The sequence below is a fragment of the Stegodyphus dumicola genome, chromosome 1, assembly GCF_044657685.1.
Source record: "Stegodyphus dumicola isolate Sdum_Otavi_A_Nest chromosome 1, ASM4465768v1".
NCBI classification, from domain to species: Eukaryota; Metazoa; Arthropoda; class Arachnida; order Araneae; family Eresidae; genus Stegodyphus; species Stegodyphus dumicola.
In genome coordinates this window covers 110738877-110749729 of record NC_140768.1, presented here as the reverse complement: position 1 = coordinate 110749729, position 10853 = coordinate 110738877, and the positions used below count along the sequence as shown (strand labels likewise).

General features: G+C 32.6%; 1 protein-coding gene across 2 annotated transcripts in view; it reads left to right on the top strand.

Annotated features, from left to right (window-relative positions):
- Positions 1-7875: 7875 nt before the first annotated feature.
- LOC118192021 (uncharacterized) overlaps positions 7876-10853 on the top strand; it is a 111102-nt gene continuing 108124 nt past the window's right edge. For both annotated transcript variants that reach the window (XM_085819319.1, XM_085819322.1), the window contains exon 1: positions 7876-8128. The gene's annotated coding sequence lies outside the window, so the exon portion shown is untranslated. The remainder of the gene's footprint in view (positions 8129-10853) is intronic.

The window sequence follows — 10853 nt, the reverse complement described above, 5'->3', positions numbered from 1 at the left end:
TCAAGAAAAAAAGTTTTAGTCTGAAGGACTTTTGAAATATAGTATTTCAATGTAGAAGAATTCACACTTGCTTGAAAAGAAATAAAAGTTAACAAACATTGTACTATTAATGTATGTTTTAAAATGCGTAAAATTAACGGCATGTTAATATGTCCTTATGTACAATGTGAACTATTATCTTAAAAGTTAAGAAGTACTGTGATATGTTAAAAGTAAAAATGTTAGAGTAATGCCAAAATTTTAACTTATTCGTATGACTGTAAAAAGAGCAAATTATTGTGAATATGTGCTAAAGGTTGAATGAATGTATTTAGGCTCTCTGACGCTACACTTCAGAGTTAGCCACTTTTGAGAATAGTACCTCAGGGTTCAGAGATGAATATATAAGTTGTGTTCTGAGGTCTGATTATGTTAAATTTTAACACGTTAGTGTTTTGATTGCAGGCGGTAGTGTTGAACACTTGTACATAGACACGCACATGTTTGGTGTTTTTCTTTACAACACATGTCAGAGAGCACGGGGAGATAATTAAATAATGGCATGAATAAAATAAGAATTTTAAAAGAGAAATATAAGTATTCATGTTACTTGCCATTTAATTGTTTAACAGTTCATTAAACTAGCTTTCCTTCCAGATCTCTGGAAGGAACCAGATTTAACTAAGAAACTCCTGTTTATAGATGCAGTACAGATGAAAAGTAATTGTCCATGGAGTTGATCATGTAAAAACGACTTTTAATTTCTAGATTAGATAGTTTCTAGTGAGAAATGTTTGTAAAAGATTGGCCTCGCGTTAGATTCTAGAGCTAAAAGTTTTCAACAAGGTCGTTTTAGACCTCAGTTTCAAACTAATTAACTCTGGCTGGAAGTATGTAAGGATCCTAAGTTTTACTAACGTTTATTTTATTTTAAAACTGTACTATCACTTCTTATTTTCTACTTCCGGCCAGAATTAAACGCTTTAACTTGTTTATGCAAATTGTCTTGCTAACGCCAAGTACTTAAGTTGCGGCTTTTTGCCAAGAGAGAGAGAGAGGAAGGAGTTATTGGAAGCAAGCCGCTTGCCACTGTAGTTTTACGAGTTTTCACTCTGTTGCTGGTTGCCTTCAAGGCCAGAGGTTTAGCCCTCTTGATAATTGCAGACGTATCGTAGTTTTAGCAGCTCGGCGTACTACATACTTACCTTTCTTTAAATAAAGGCCAATCTTAGTACTAGGCACTTGTATACTAGTTCAAAGTTAGTTTTAGTTAGAGTTTTAGTTAGTAGTTTTTATATTCTTACGTTCAGACCACAAGTGGTTGGTCTCTGTATTCCGAAGTTTCGGAAATTCTTGTAAACTATAGAAAATAAAGGGTTTCGTATACCCTTCCTGCTTTTTTTGTCTACTTCACACATTCTTGAACATAGCTTGAGTAAGCTCCCTGTTCCTATTCAGGACCATTCATGTTTCCATAGCAAGTCAAAAGAAACACTACTCCTGATAATCTGATGTATGGGCTTCAAAACCCAGAAATAAAAACCTTTCTTATTTTTTACTGAAGAAGAGGGACCTATATCAGTTAATTCTTAAAACTGACGCAAGATTTTATGTTAAGCTGCTATTTTTGCCTTACTTTAATTTTACATGTTTTTGTCAGTTAAGTATGACATACTTTTATCTGCTCTTGAGTGTCAGCAATATTAATTTTCTAAACGACGGGTTGTATCAAAATAAAGTATTTTGGAAGTAGATTTATGCAAAAGATAAGTATGTTTCACAGAAGATTCATAAGTATGTATTACAGAAATATAATTTCTAATCATATTAAAAGACTGTACCTTTAAAATACATAACTATAAATGTTTGATATGTGCATATTTGATTATATTAGAAGGTATTTCTCCCACTTTCTCCACTTCGTGATGTATTGGTTCTGCATGCTGGGCTGGTATTCCAGAGGTCCGTGGTTCGATTCCCGGCGAAGGCGGTTGCATACTTTTCATCTTTTCTGCTTCCAATTAAATCCTAATATCTCTACAGTGGCGCTCGAACTAAAAGGGTTATGGATGATGATTCTCCACACCCAGGATTTGGCGACTAGGTCCCCTAAAACCCTAGTCACTCTTTAAAAAAAGGAGTATATAAGGTATTTCTCCCACTTTCTTAGCGTACTTCGTGGTGTAATGGTTCTGCATGCTGGGCCGGTATTCCAGAGGTCCGTGGTTCGATTCGCGGCGAATGCGTTTGTTAATTTTTCATCTCTCTGGCTTCCAAAAAATCCTAATGTCTCTACAATACGATACCTATCCTTTTACTGCTTGATACTCTGACTGATCTGTTTGTGTAATATCCATGAGACATAACAATTTCGCTGGCATGTCGGTCTCCTTAGCCACAATAATCTTATTTTGAAGATCAGGTATAATATTGGGTACAAATACTTTGTCTTTCATTTACCATTTTATAGAGATCATCAGGCAAGATAAGCTGAACAAAATGCATCCAGATGCACATTTTATAAATCTAACTATCAGTATTCAGCAGTCTTACCATTCATGGACCTCTTTTTCAAATGATTATGAACTGCATATATGTAATCCTTACTAATATTATAAACGCGAATGTGAGTTTGTTTGTGTGTTTGTTTGTTACGCTTTCACGCCTTAATTACTTAACCGATCATCATGAAATTTTCAAGAAATATTTTTTGATATATTAGAAAAGGTTACAGGGTATAAAATGTCTTTGTACGACTTTAATTAGCCGAAATATTAATTAAAAACTACTTTTTCCATACATTTTCACTTACTTTGTTAAGTTTCTCCATATTAAAGGAATTTGGCTACGCGGCAATTTATTTTTTCGCAAATATCTGTGGAACGACGGTTAGTTGAATTTTAGATACATATCCCCTGATTCCAAAAATTCGTCGGAATCCATCGATACCATTCTCATCTTCGTACGACTTTAATAAGCTAAGATATTAATTAAAAACTCTGAAAGCACTAATTTGAATGAGACTCAGTAGCGACATTAAGGATTTTTCTTAGGTCTTTCCGTGTGGATCCAATAAATTGGTTATAAAAATTATAACTTTTGATCTAATTATCCAAATTACTCGAAATTTAGAAACTTGTGTCGCACTCTGAATGATAGGAACAATTGGCGGTAGAACTGTTTTTGTCGCTTAATTATTTCCAGCTTAATCGCAGATGAAATAATACACCGCTTGCTATTCTTAACTCTTTATTGACAGGCTGCGATTCGAAAGCTACGAAGGGGGGCAGTGGTATCCGGTTGACTGCTGGGTTGGCGAAAAGGTAAAAGAGTTCGCGGATTTACACGTGGAAAATCATTTAAAAATTAATAACTTTTAATTAACTTATCGACTTGAAACTATTATCAACATTCGACTTTTATGATACATTTAATGTTTTGTTTCGTATTCTATTCATTAGTGTTATATATTTCTGTTATTGTTGCTTGAAAAATTGCATTTACATTTTATATTTTGTATATTTTACTGCGTGCGATAACAGCTATCGTTTTATCATTTTAAGGTGCTCGAATGTTCTTTATTTTTAAAAATAACCCTTTGGTCAGGCCTAAATACAAAATATCCACGGCCTATAGGTATTAAACAAGGGCAGTATTTACTGAAATTTTACGTGGAATGTATTTTTCAAATTCACGCGGAGTTGAAACTTATTTAAGGACATCAACGCGAGCGAAGCCGCGGGTAAAGCTAGTTACTTTATAAAGTTCAGATTAGTATAAAGCATCAAATGATAAGTCATTATAATAGATAAGAAAGTTAATACCCTTTTTAAGCAAATCGATTTAAAATGTTACATATGTTTTTATGGAATTTAATACGCCAAGTAAAAGGAAAACCAAATTTTATAGGTATATAAAGTTTGCATACTTATTAGAAGGATTAACCTAATACCGCCTCCTGCTGAATAGGTTTGGCTCAAGGGATGTTCTTGTTGTTTCCTCCATGTGTAACCTAAATACAAGCCAGTTCTTTAGACAAATGGTTCTCATGTTCTTTGCATGTTGAACGGACCAAACATGTATAATAGAAGAATATTTCTTTCTTCACCAAACTTGAGAAAAATATTCTTGAGAAATGTTAATATTCAGGTTTAAAGGTGACGATATAAGCAAAATATAAAGAGGAAGTAAAAGAAAAGTTAATAAATCAGATTGTCAAGAATCAAATTAGAAAGAACTAATTCCGTCAGGAAAATATTTTTTCCATGATAGAAATGAAAGGAATTAGAAATATTTTAATTTCGCGACTACGATGGAAATATCTATCTGTCTGGCTGAACTTCTGCCCCATTCAATGAAAAACACTTCAAGGAGACAATTTTGAATTCTGTGCCAAAATTGCCGAAACAACTGATCTGCCGTCGGCTCAGCATATTAGCATTAACACTGATTAACTTCGCTCGACTGAAAATTTGGTTAACCTTGTCAACGGGCCCCACTGGTCCTTTGTTGAATATATAAAGTAATAAAATAATAGAGTAAGGAAGGAAAATATATGGATATGTGGAGAAGATGGAGACATGAAAAAAATTAAACGAGATACCTTCCGATTTACAGTTTCTTATTGGTGAAGAATTCGAAATTCAAAATTCGGGCTTCCAGGAGCCCATGTTCAGGTGGAGGACAACGTTATTCAAAAAATTTGATGACTCTGGGTACGGTTGTCTTATCACTGTGCGAGAAACATGTGTACATTTATACAGAATCTTCATTATTTAATTTCTTTAAATAAAATATACGGCGATAATATTTGGTAGTAACAAGTTGAAAAATAATACTCCGTTTATAGTGATTCAACGTAAAATACAGTTTTAAGACCAATATCCCATTTGGGACTAACGTCCCTTTTGGACTAATCAAGTAGATTAAAAAAAATTTTATCGATTTTATTATCAAAAATGAGAAAAAATAAATTTAAAAAAGAAGTCTTGAATATTAATGTAAGACTTTTTATGCTAACTGTAATACAAGTATTTGCACTATTTTAGTTTTAATTGCTTTTTATCAAAAAGGTCGTTTTTAAAATTTGCGTTCAAAAATAATAAATCATTACGTGTATATTACAAGAGTTATGGTAAGATTTGATACAGGTACAGTTAATTTGATTGCATTTACTTTTTTGCGTCAGGCGAAAATACACCTAGGCACGGCTATGGCAACCTCAACAGTTCATCCATAAAATCCATTTTAACTGTTATTTTGTTGGTAGGCAGATATCTATGTAGTTGTACGCAATACACATCTTAATTATGTATATGCTTTATTTTAGTAACTGTATACAATTGCTAAAAGTTTTTAAAAAGTATCCAAATTTGCGTTGGGCAACCCTATAATTATTTAAAAAAAAATCCTCATTCTCTTTCTGCTTCCTTGCTGTTCTTCAAATTAGCGATATAATTGGAGCACCATATTATTTATTTTTTGCGCAGTTACGACTCACAGAATTACTATAGGTATTAGCATGGATGTTTTATTTCATGTTTGCGCTAACTGCTAAAGTATTATAGTTAGCAATTGAAGTACAAGTGATCTATAAATTTTTACTAGAGATTTGAGCATTTTAGTCACCATTGGAACTATTTATACCAAACATGACCAACTCGCGACTGGCGGGCTGCATGCACTCCTAACTTCTTAAGTGCTTAATTATAAGGCTCTCGATTCGCTCCGAGAGAATACCATAAAGTATCATTATATTCATAAAAACTGGAATTTCACCAAATATCGAAGTATAGTCGGGGCTATAAAGAGCTTTTGAAAGGGTCTTTTTATTAACATATTTAGCCCATTCACATATGGACTTAAAGTGGTACCGCTGTTCCCGCCATTAACCTGTTCCAGATACTTGGACATTACCCAACTAGACGTACACCGAACCAACTTTTGCAATAAGAAATAAAGAGAAAACAATTGATTTGTTCTTATAAAAAATATACTCTTTTATTATTATAAAACTGTTTAATACTGTTAAATGCGGTGGGTGAAATATATACTGTACATAAATAAAAATGTACTTCCCTTTTTTATTATTTATCTCTTTTCTATTAGGTCAATACTTAAACCTAATTGAGAATCGCAAAGTTTGATCTTTGCTTTTGCCCTCTCCTCAGAACGTTTCAGAAATTTGATATTCTTTGGTTATTCCAGACAATGATATTAAGGCTTGTACATTATAAAAATAAAATTTAGATAGTTACTACACATTTAAACAAAAAAAAATCATCAAAAGATAAGAAAAGAGGAATATCAGCGGAAAATGAATACAAAAAAATTGGTCGCCTAAAGCAGTCCCCGACGGTGGCTTATTCTGATTGGTTGAATTCAAGGAGGTTAGAATACATGGAGATGCCCTGCGCGCAGTCCAAGTGAAGCCAAAAAGTGGGGGAAAGCATGCCCTTAGTAGTCGTGGCTTTAGAAAGATTGACGAGCTCTTCAGCCAATGAGGCAGAACCTAGCCACACCCAGTTTCGTAAATTAAAGACCGTGGATTCTTCGCGCGCTTTTTCCTTCACTTTTTCCCGCCATTTCATTTTATTTCTACATTTTCTATCATCTTGTAGACGGCTGCAATATTGTTCCGAGAAGCAATTTTTATTCCTGCCAAAATGGTAAATTCCTGCGTCGCTTTCGGCTGTACAAATAGAAGAATAGCAGGATCCGGTATTACATTTCACAGGTAAATATTCTTTTAACATATATACTATCATTTATTTAATTATACTTTGCTCAAAGTTAGATAAAAATTTGCTGTACATGTTTAAAACATATCCAAGGAAACGGCTGCAAGTGCTGATAATTGTATCAATTCTAATGATTATCAGGATATGCAGAGGGAGAGGGAAAATATATGTACAAAGGGACTGATTCCATTAAAATGAGTTAAATGAGAAATGCATTATGTAATTACATGCTGTCATTAATGAATGCTAGCAATAAAGGTATTGTGAAAATAAATAAATAAATACTTAAACCATTAATTGATTATATTTTAATTATTCTAAATATATACAGGTATAATTCTCAATTTTCCATGTTAGAAATACTACTTACGTTTTGAAAAATATTAAATTGCATGAACAATGATAAAAAATAATATTTAAATTCTGCATTGTTATTTTTAAAACTCCCACAAATTTCACCCCAAATTAAATCCTGTTATTAAATATTTACTTGAACAGAAAATAAAATTAAATACATAAAATATGACTTGTAATATAATATGATCACACCTTTAAAATAACGCGTTTTCTTTTCCACGATGAGCTGACCACTCCCCCTTCCCTTGTTTACTTACCGTTTTGCTTTTACAACTCAGTTAATTACGAGTATAATACTCAAACCATTAATTGAAGAAAAATCTGAGAATTATAGATGTTTCTTCGCGCACGTCACACCGAGAAAATACTCAAACTCTTTTCTGACGGCTTTTCAAACGCACATTTCAATTATTCTACTTATTTATGCATGTTAAAAAAACATTCTTTTATATGGAAATGAAATCCGAAATGTAGACATTATTTCAATGTAACCATTCAGTACCTTATAACCCTCTCACGTCTTCACATAAGAAATCAGAAAACACACTCAAAACTTCAAACAAGCTGACGTTTAACCTCACTTCACATAGTAAGGGAAGCGTTTTCTTGCCCTCACGAGGCGTGGCTTATTTGCTTCCCCCGGCTTCACTCTCCTCGTATTGCGACAACAGAGACGCCATCTCCATGTATTCTAACCTCCTTGGTTGAATTTCTTCAGTTTCACACGGACTTTAGCCGCCCGTTGGTCACAGAGTGCTTTGGAAAATTTCTATAAAGTTCTATTAAATCTGGCAACAGGGTTATTATCCAGAAATTTGAAGTGAGCGTGAGAAACGGCGGGATGTTAGACACGTCTTAATGTTTGTGTGTGTTACTTGCCAAATTTTCTTGTCTTTTTTTGATGCAATTTCTCTGTTTTAGGGAGATTTTAGCAGGCCATTAAAAAGTAGACAAAGTTTTTTTTTCATCTTATGATTAGAGAGTTTCAATCCGAGATATTCAAAGCTTCATATTTACCGGATGACATTGAATTCCAGTAAAGAATATTTTTTGTAAGACATGAACTTTTCTTAAATGAGTAGTTTTTTATTTATGTATGTATAAGTCAAATATTAAACAGCTGAAATTTTTAATTTATAAATTAAGTATAGACTTTGATTACGATATGTATATACTGAATTAATTTTTGATGTTTTTAAGGTAATTTGTTTACAAACATATTGGTATGGTAAAATTGTTTTTTTTTTTTCTTTCTTTCGATCTTTTTTTGGGGGAAGGGGGTTGAATAACCATTTGTTGTTTAAATTTTATTTATGAAGTTATCAGAAATATTTGCCAAACCTTTGTAGTTCGTTTCTGTAACCTCAGTACAAAATCTCGTTGGACTCCATTGTTGGTACTAACGTAGAAGCATATTTCGAGAAAGAACAGGATACTAGGGTAATCATTATTCAAAATCCTGAGCAGTAGTCATTAAATCTGGTTCTAAGTTTCTATTTTTTTAGTAACTCATTGCATGCATATGTTTTGCCAAAATGAACTTGCTTAGAAGTTTTGGCTTTTTTCCCATATTGTTAAAGTGCACTTAAAACAAATCTGTCATTTATGGTATCTGAAAATTTTTAGTAATTGTAAATTTTTTGAGTGCTTTGCAAGTTCTGTGCTTCCAAAACTTAGGTTTTGCTGCAGCGAAAAAGAAGCCTAAGAGAATTTGATTTAATCAGTTATGAGTTTTGGATGACTCTGGAAATTTCCAGTAACTGAGTTTCCTAGATAAGTTCTGGGTTGATCTTTACATTATGGTAACTTGGCGAAAATTTGGCAACCAACTCTCCTACAGCAACCCTCTATTTTTTTTTCCCCGCCGCCGTTTTGTCTTCACGAAGTAAAGACATGTTTCTTTTCTTCTTATCTACTGAACACTTCTTCCAACAATCTACTAGCCGAATTACACTTATGCTAGAAATTTTATCAAACAAAACTGCTTAATCATGACAAATATTCACTGCAAAATTGGGAAAAAGTGCACAATACCATACTCCTTACGCGTTTTTCAAAATAACACATACACATAAACCATGTACATGCCGACTTATTTTTACTTAAAAAAACATCCCAGAATTGCACAAAAATGGCATTGCGCACACTCTTCACTATATCCATGTACACTGCTTTTTTCTCATAAATTAGAAAAATTTCACGAAAATACATGACAATTTTCTCAATCTTTAAACCCGGTAAAAAGAACATATATGAAATTACCTGATCGCGAAAAAGTATTTACCCTTTACAAATATGAACATTCCCACATATAAAATAAATAAAATATCCAAAAACTTTTACCTCTAAATCATCTATTACATTATACACGTCACCAACGAATTCATACCGCAAGCATTACAAATACTTAGTATCAAATATTTAAATTATTTCCATGCACGTTTATTTCAACTTAAACAAATACCAAATTCCTACAAACATAAAATTCACAAAATAACTATCATTTCATTAAAATATAATTAAATTTAAAACCACTACTTAAAATATAAATGAGCACATACATTAAATTAATAAAAATTACCTTACAATCCTAATTACTTTAAACTAAATCATTGCTAATAACAATTTTCCCAATAATACCAAATTCCTTTCCACCTTACATTTAGAACAATGCATAAAAATGATATCCTCAAATAATTAAAAATACTAACTTACCTAATCTTCTTCAGAATCTTGATTACGTGGCGGATACACTTTTCTAATTCATTCAATAAAATTATTGAAAGATTTTTTCTGCGAATTTTTCCTCCATACTTCCTTCGCTAAATAAAAAGCAAACTTCTCTTTATCACAATGCCTAAATACCCATTTCGAATTAACTTTAGTTAGGGCCATGGGATCCAAAAATTAAACAATGCTGTTTCACACAACACAGTATAAAGCTAAATACAAAATTTCCACATTTTTTCCTGATTTCCCCCCTTTTCCGATTAAAGAACCATAATTCGTCCATTAATATCACATGACATATCCCATGATCTCTCATTTCCCTCACGCAAAATAATGCGTAATCGGAACTGAGTACTGCTCACATTATTACCAAAGTCCCAGGTAGTAACCTTTATCGCCTCCAAAATGTCGCCAAACTACCAGTTACCATATTGTAAAGATCAACCAAGTTCTGATCACATTTTTTTAAATAAATATTGTGCAAAAAATTTCATCAAACTGTTAAAACTCAAAGAAAGACCTCAAACGTTTCACTTCAAAAGTTATATCTTAATTATTTCGTAAGTTTGAATTTATTATTGAAAATTTGGCTAATCTTTGGAATATGGTAACAGGTAGTTTGGCTACATTTTGGTAAGGCGATAAAGGTTACTAGCTAGGACTTTAGCAGTGTACATGGATAACGTCAAGAGTGCGCGCAGTGCCATTTTTGTGCAATTCTGGGATGTTTTTTTAAGTGAAAATAGGTTGACGTGTACATGGATGATACCGTGTATGTGCAGTTCTTAAAAACGCGACAAGCAGTGGGCGATTCTGCACTTTCTCCCAATCTTCGTCATGATTAAGCACTTTTCCATTGAATTTCCACAAAGCCTCGGTTTTTACATATTTTGGAGAGATATCTATCATCTTAAAATTTTAATTATTAAAAACTTTTCTCTTTCTTATTTAACTAAAATATTTATAACTTTGTATGTCTGAGTTACTAGACTAAGTACAAGAGTTTCTTCTAATACCATAAAGCAATCTAGCAGATTATATGTTATA